Below are 8874 nucleotides of genomic sequence, written 5' to 3'. Positions count from 1 at the left end.
ATTTCTTTCTTCATTAACATAAATCATTATGTATGATCACGACAAGACCTGCAAGAGATGTTAATCTTTTTAAAGGACGTTGACGCAGTCACGATGTGACTCGGGAAAAGCAACGGAAAGGATGCAGTCATTAAAGGGCGACCGTCCCGTGCCTGTGTCTGACGGATTTTGGCGAAAGTTCCGTTGAAATTATGCGGAAAATTACAGGTTCAACTTCCGCCGGTAGCGGAAACGATCGGGCGAGACGCGACCCAGGTTCTCAGGCATCAAACTATTGTGCAATGATTGACAAGTGAAATGCGTGTGTTAAATTGGGGTCGGTTCTCCGCGCTCTTCTCGTTGGAGGCGTACACTGTGGAGAGCCTGATTGAATTAGAAGGATGATTCCGAGGACCAAGCTGGATTCTCGACGTTGACCTGCTACTTATACGAAGGGAAACCCTTCATTTCGGAGTGCCCCGAAAGATATCCTCCCTCATGTTTGCTCGAACAACGACGAAATAATGCGTCCCTTCAGTGCGATCCACACTGAGGACTGAGACGCGTATTTTTAATGGGAGTTCCTTCTGCGGAAAATCTTCAAGTATCTCGAACCAGCCTTAAATACCGAAACCTTAAATCCATTAAATCAGATTTCCGAAATATATGCATGCAGCGGCATTATTTCGACGATTAACGCGATCTCATCAGATTAACGGATAATTTTGTAAATTACTCGTTCTTTCGCGTCGGATACGTCTTTACTTTCGCCCGCGATTTCCCGGGGAGGAAAGAAAAGGAAACGCCCGGGCGCCGCGCGGTCATTTATCGTCGTATTATCTGCGTGTATATGTGCTCGGCGCTTTTTCCTTCCTAATGAAGATTTATTACGTTATCTCCTCACCGGCGCTTTTATTTGACGTTGCCGGTTAATCTCGCTGGTATCGTTACCGTGCCGGTAAAAAGTGAGCTACGGCGAAATCGTGGTTACGCCACGGACAAAAACATTGTTAAAGCCGGAAGGGAGAGAGTCGGCGGCGGATTGTTCTTCGTTTAAGTTCTCAGGTCGAAGTAGCCGGGCGTCGTTTCCACCCGTGAAAGCGAGAAATTTAACAACCGCTGTACAAAGCGAAGACGCCGAGAGATAACGTGATAATTGTTTCCCTTTATTGCCGGTATCCGCGCATGATTCGACGTTAAAGCGATAAAAAGTACCCAATTATCAATTCTAGTAATATAGCAGGAGGTGATTTTTCAATAATTATATATAATAATTTAATTCACTAATTTAAAGGTTTACATTTGAAGCCTGCTGCAGACTACTGCAGATCATTTACCAATGCAGTCGGTAGATCTTACCGTGGATGCGCTGAGACGTAGCTGCCACCGTTTCCACGAGTCTCGGGAGCTGTCACGGCGACGGTGACCTCTTGACGAACACGACGACAGGTAAATGGGGTTTGCCGTGACCCTCGCGATCATCCGGCGGCTTCCAGGATCGGTGGGTGACGCGGAGGGCGCGACGCCGCGCACAAAAGCCGGAGGTCCGGCTCGGTTCCCACAGGAGCCGCTCTTCCGTGCTGCTCATACGTGTACGTGCACTTACGGCCGTTAATACGGTGGTGAGGTCGCGCGGGCCGGAGGGACATTGCCTGCCGGAGGATCGTCGCCAGCGTGGAAGGAGGACCGGCGTGCACAGGCAACATATGTGTAACGCAAGGGGCGTTTCGTGGCTGCGGTCCCGTCCATCCATCCGTCCGTCTGCGGCAAGAAGTCCGGCCAATGTAATTGCCACATCCTCAGATGCCACTGTGATGTGTATGCTCGGGTCGCGTCGCGTTGCGTTGCCGCCACCACCAGCACCACCACCACCACCACTACTACTACTACTACTACCGTCATCATCGGCAAAATCGTCTTCGAGGAAGCTAAATTCAAATTGGTCCCGCGAACGTTGCGATATTCTGCATACGAGGCCTGTGATCTTCTTTGGACCTCTACCTCCCCCGTTTGTCTCATTTCCTGTCGCCACTGCCCCGCTATCGCATCCGACGTATCAATCTATCCAAGAAAACTATCCGAAAAGGAACGCAACTTGAAGAAGATGAGGAACATGTTGAGGAAGAGTCTACATACCAGGCAATGTCTGTGCAGACACGTGTTGCAAATTGCGGTCAATTCATCTTCTAGTTTTCGCCTAATATTCGCCAGATCGCCAGATAATCTCACGAAAAAAGGCCCAGGCACGTCTTGCGCCCCTACTGTGGCGCGTGCATGTATACATGTGTCTGCAAGATGCGAAGATGCGTGCATGTGTACGTGCTCGCGCGGCGCTTCCGTCACGCAACGACTGTTGTGCCGACCATCTCTCCCTCTCTGCGAGACTTTTTCTTTTCTCCATCATCCTTTTCTCCGACCGGGCCCCGATGCGCACTTTGGTCCCTTTGGCCATCCGTCGTGGATTTCGACGTGGACTGTGACTCTCGCACGAGAGGACGAATTCCCGCGGATGCGAATCCGCAGGAAGAACGGATGCGCGCGGAGAAAATTGCCACTTACTTGGAACGGAATTAATTTTCGGCGGTCCTTCCTCCTTCCCCTGCATGCATAGCGCGGTCTTCTTTAGAAACCTTTGGGTGCCAACGTTTACACGCGCAGAAAGGAAGACTCGATAGATCGATCGAGTTTGAGCGAGGAACTCTGGAAACGGAAGATTGAGGGATGAGAGGTAACAATTTAAAAACAGAAAACTGTTTTAACACGATTTTTATTTATTTTATTAGAGCTTCGATACAGAAATAATACTAAATTTTAAATCATACAATTTAAGTTGATATTTATATACAATATGTACATTACAACAAAGATATCAATAGATTTAAATGATACTCATCGTCGCGAGGATGTACACAGTATTAACAATTTATGAAAATTATTTTAAATTGAGCGAACGAATCGATGGATGGATAGTCAAGATTAACACGTAATCAATTAGAGTTCCAAGATTTCTAAGATCGCGCCGAGCGAGGGAGGATTGCCTGCCAAGCAATTAGCGAAATACCGATGATGAAATAGCAGATGTTTAAATACTTTCGATAACTGATGCTAGTAAAGTGTGATAAACAGTAACTAGAATATACACGTTTTGAATATAGTATTTCAGTTTTAAGCATATTTTGGGTAATTTCTTACAATTTTATATATACAAGCAGATGCAATCTTTTGTTTGGAACGTTAATTAATTCCCACGTAAGCGGTCTAACTTTTACTCACGAGATCGTGAGGAACGGACGAGAACCCACAAAACGAAGCTTCGCGAGAAGGAGCGCGTTGCGGGCTCGCGAGAACCGACCACGGGGAGATTAATCGACCGCAAATGCAAAATGGTTTCCTGCCTGGGCAGCGGAGAGTGTCGCGTGACACGTCGGAAAGTGGTTGAAGGTGCGAAAAAACGATCCCAGTTCGTGCGCCTCGATCGTACGAGGGAGGGAAAAGGAGAGCGGCGCGGCGGTGCGATGGCGAACGGTTATCACGCAGGAGATAAAATGTCGCGCACTCGTTGCCTCGCGAGGCAACTCGGCAAAGAAACCCGACCGTTAGCCGAACATCGCGCAAAATGTGTCGATCGCTCCTGTCACGCGAGTACTCTGACGCGCAATGCGTGCCGTCCATCGTGCGATTGTGCTCATCGCGCACGAAATGCACAAATTTCGTCTTACGAACGTTTTTTTCTTGCGAAAATCGCTCCTTCGCACGATCAATCGAAGATCGTGGAAATCTTGGATCTACAGGAAGAAAAATCAGAAAATCTCTCATCGGAATTCTGCGATCTCTTCGTTGAAGAGATTTTTAAAAATTTCTTTGATTTCAGATTGAGATCGTGGAGAATGATAAAAGTTTATTGCTCTGTGAGAATTTTCCGAAAGAGTTAGTCCCGAATTATTCTGAACTTCTTCCACGATGGAGGAGCGATAACGGCGCGACCGTGCGCGGTCGCCGTTCCACTTTCGTTCGAATATGTAATGCTGTCGCACTCGCGTCGCGAGATGATCGCCGGCTAACGGTGACATCCCGGAGTCATCAGCTGACCCCCGCGTACGCCGTAGCCGTGAACCTCTCTTTCTTGTGCGCCGTCGAACAATAGGAATTCGCGATCGTCTCGTACAGGTTCGCACGCGATGACCTCGGTACTTCCCGAGGATAGCCACAGGGAGGGAACTTCCTAACGGGAGCGCCATCCTACTTTCCGGCCCCGCAAATTTCCATCTAACTTTAACGACGTGCAATTTGTATTACCGTGAAACAGAGTACGTGATGTCTCGTAAGCCACGTTACCGTAAAATAACGCACTCACTTCGTGAAAAATTGGAGAGAATTCTAGAAAAACACATGTAGCTACCATGCTTCCTTAAATTAAATAATTTATATAATTTATTGTAATATCTATTTTTATAATTATAGCATTATTCCATCTTCCATTGTCACTAGTCGCTTCCTCAAATGATAAATGATTCCAGTGATAAATGTTTGCGCTGCAGCATGCAATCACCCTCGTGGGTGCAATTTACCCTAGGTTTCTCGGTTTGACTAACCGGCGCAGTAGTAGACCCGTGCAGATTCATTCTACCAAGAATCTTTCTTTTCCCCTTTCTCTTCGTCCCTCGACGGAGCGTGCATCTCACTGACCATGAGGGTCTTGTAAATTCGAGGGACACCAACCCACTCCAACTCGCGCAACATAAGTGCACGAGACTTGGACATCCCCCCTGCAGTCCTGTCCTCGTCCGTGCGGAGGTTCCTAATGTACCCCCGGGGGTTACGTTCGCGTGCGTATGCACCGGCATGCCCGCGAGATTACAGGGCCTGCTCGGGACTTACCTCGATCTAAATCAATCGCGAGCATAGTGCCGAGCGAGCGGAGGCAGAGGAAAAGGGAGAAAGGGATGCGGAGAGAGGACGAGTGAACCCCCTCGGGCTCTTAGCTGTGTGTGCGTCTTGCCTTTTGCGACCAGTGAATGACGATTCGCCACTATCCTTTTCGTTTCTAGCATTGTTTCTCATGCTGACTAATTCCGGCAGTTGTTTCGGTCTCAGACGTCAGGCAAGTGCCGTAGTCCGGGGTCTCTGCCTTCACGGAACAATTAGGCCACGAAAGGCACCCATGAGGGCGAAAGCACTAAAGCAGGCCTTCTGTTTGTGATTCCATAACGGACGACGTAGTTTTTACGAAATGATTGAAGATTTATGAGGGGCAAAAATTTACGGGATTTCTCTCGTCCGAAACCGGAACTTGGAAAATCTTGGAAGTCCTTCTGAGAAAATAGCTGACTGTACGGAACTAAAAATAAGTTTATTTTGTTCTCAAGAGCCATGTTGACAAAGTAAAGCTAAGGAATTTATAAACTACCGTGAAACAGGCTACGTGATGTCTCGTAAGCCACGTTAGAGTAAAATAACGCTTTCTCCATTTGCAACATCCACGTAGTGACAAGCCGTAGGCTGCCTAAAAAATAGTTGCACGAAGGGTAAGCAGCAGGAAACGGGCGACGCCTATCGAATCCGAAAGCCCCCTGGAATTTAATCGCGTCGATGGCAACGTATTTCGGCTTTGCCGCGCTCACTCTCTTCATTACGGCACAATCCGGCAGCCCGGCGGAACTCGCGGACGTAGATATCCGGCGTTGATTATCCGAGAATGATGGACAAAGTAGCAATCACACGCACGGCTCGTCGGCGGAATGAAAAGAGCAACAGAGCCAAAACGACGGAGGTGGACGCGGTACACGTATTTAAAATCGCGGTTCATCCAATTTCGTCGTCGACCGGCATTAAACCCGCAAATAGCGACGACGCAAACGGCAGCGCGGTCAACCAGGGGTGGGATGCCCCACGGACCATATCAGGACAAAAAGATTGCGCCTGTGCCTTAGGCGCAATGCGGGACCGGCAGTTTTCGCTCGCGCGTTTTCCGCCTTAATTAACGAGGTTTCTGTAACGAGGGGCCCCCGCTCGCCGTTTATCTCGTAGTCGTGGTCAGCTCAAAGCGGTCGTTATTACGCTGACTCGTCGTGCGTGAGCGACTTCTCGGCCGGCGACTTCCCTCTAAGCGGAGTAACACGGTAAAACGGAACGCTCGGGAGATGTTAATTACGATTACGGGCCCCGAGATGGAACGCGCGCGCCCGCGAGCCGGTTCGCACCGCCGGCGCACCTAATCGATGGAAATTTTATAGCCCGCCGCGCTCTCGTGTCATTAATATCGATGATGTAGCTACTCGCGTCTAATAGCTAATCACGCCGGTGATATACAATAGCAGTCCGAGTCTCTGAACGCGGTCGCGCCGCGACGCGAGCGATTCCGCGTGCGATTCCGACGCGAAGGCTCTGTGTGCCTATACGTCGGCGATAATTAACAGTTAATTAGTATTTTGTAACATTGGTAATTAATATTACTTAATAAATTACAGTTGACGTTAATTCTTAAGCTTATGCTTAGAAGCTGCTAATTATATGAAAAATTTATTTATTCATTCAACTCGAATCTCTCTTCTCTCTCTCACTTCTTTAAAATCCACTAACGACATCAAGGATCGATAGATCGATTAAACAAAATCAAATCTTCAATGACTCACCGTTCATCCTTTTTCATTTTGACGTCGTCAAGATGCAGGGATGAAGAAACAAAGTCTTCTCATCTTTCTGTTTTTTCTGGATTCGAGATCTATGGGAAGGAGACGCCGGTGGATGCCCCGGGCGGTTTGTCTCTGAGGTAGGCCATCGGCATATGCGGCTCGCGTGCATCGGCGGCGACCATAGCATCCGAGGTAACAGGTGCAGATGCGGCGGAGGAAGCCCGATCGTTAGCCCGACAGGCCGCGTGGTGCATGTGTGCCTATTATGATTTCTTTCGTAATTAGTCTCTCTCTCGTTCCCTTCGCGCATCCCGTACGTGCGTGCCCGGGCGTACCTAACATTTGTTTCGTTGCATGTTTCGCGGGCCCGCGGTAACATGTGCTACGTCGTCCTGTAGCCGTCGATGGCGACCCTCCGACGAACGATGGTGCGTCAATGGTGCTGACCATGGTTTCACTATCCTTTCGCCGAAGGAGACTGTAAAATGATTCTTTGAATGAAAATGCGTCACTCGGACAAATTCGTGCAGGAACACCGTGGGAGATATTTTGCTTGCTTGGGGATTAAAAAAAATAAGTAGACATAGATTGCGTTCGATTTTGATTGTTCTACGTTGTATTATTTCCGGCGTTATTCAGATGTCGAATTTCATAATTCGCCCAAGTTATATAATAAAATTCACGTTTGAGAGCGAAATGTCTTCCTGCCGAAGCATCCTATTTCCGTTTCGTCTGACCGACGTTTTAAAATTGATCTCTTGGATTAAAGCTAGGTCTTCGATGTCGGGAAGGGGAGCTTCTTCATTTCACGGCAAAATTCTGAGCAGTCGATCGAGGAGCAGCCGGTCGATGCGAAGCGGCGCTTCAGGATGGACCAGGTCCTTCGCTGTCTTCCTATACATATATACGCACGTATAGATAGCGTAGATGTCATATGTATATGCATGAAGTCAAATGTATGTGTATACACTGGAGAAAGCGTCTTGGCGAGGGATTTCGCAGAGGGTTGGCTGTTTGCGCCTCTCGACAAATAAGGGGAAGTCGTTATCCCGTGGATGGGAGGAGTAATTAACTGCTTCTACCTCCTTTCTGTCCGCTGTACCCTGCCTCCCACCCATCCTCAGCATCCTCCCTTTCCGGCTTCGGCTTCTACTCGAAGGAACAGACTTAAGGAGGCCCGCTTAGGCTTTCACGGGGTCGTGTCTTCATTATTCACGCTAATCTGCTTTCGCCCCGTGCTGCTGCCACCGCGAACCCTCCTTGGTGCTTCCTCTCTGTTCCTCGCTCACCTCTCACCATCCGCAGAGAGTATACGCTTTTGCGGAAATTATATTATATTATTGTGCGGCACAGCCGTGAAGCAAACGGTACGCGCTGCGATAATACGCGCTTAGTATCTTCGGATTGAGAAACAATATTCCTCAATCAGTGTTCTCGTGAAAAATAAAACATTTCTCTCGAAAAAAGCCAGTTTTCTATATTACTATCTGCGTTTTTATAGCAAACATAAAACATATTTATATTCCTAAATTAGTTAACAAATTCTAAAATAATATGATTAATGCTAAAAATATTAAAAGTTATAATAATCGAGTTAAGAAACAAATTTTTTGCTCAGTAAAAGTAAGAATCTTGCAATTCTAGAAGATATAATGTTAAAACATTGGCTCGCTAATTATTTCCTAGGTAGAATTCCCATTTCCTCGCTTCTCTAGGTGGAAGTGTGATAAATCTGTCGGGACGTCAGTCAACACCGATAATACTGAGACACGTGTAAGCGCAACCGACATCGCGGTGTATATTTTACGTTTTTACAGCGGACCACCATGGTAAAGGCGCCCCGCGGTGTACGCCAAATTATGATGAATTGTTTTCTCTATTAACGGCTCGCGCCGACAGAGACGAGGCGCGAGCACCCCGACTGAGATAATCTTCCACCAATTTCGACTTCCTGATTGATCATGGCGATTCATCGGACGGTTCATCTGGAGCGAACGGCCCGGTTTTCTGTGCTCTCGTCTCTCCGAGGCCCAACGTTATCGCGAGTTTAAAAAAAGCATACATCGATAAATGTGAGATTAAAAAAAATGTCATGAAAAATTCGCCAGTCGCTGTAATCTACGATTAATTTAGTTTCGATCCACAAAATTTAACTTGCCGCTTAATTCATTGCAACAAAGATTTGTAGTCTTTGTTTGATAAACATTTGGCTTGGTACAGCCTTGTGCAAAACGATATTAATTCCATCTTTACAGTTAGCAGC

The sequence above is a fragment of the Ooceraea biroi genome, chromosome 10, assembly GCF_003672135.1.
Source record: "Ooceraea biroi isolate clonal line C1 chromosome 10, Obir_v5.4, whole genome shotgun sequence".
In the NCBI taxonomy this organism is placed as follows: domain Eukaryota; kingdom Metazoa; phylum Arthropoda; class Insecta; order Hymenoptera; family Formicidae; genus Ooceraea; species Ooceraea biroi.
This window is presented reverse-complemented; position numbering follows the sequence as displayed.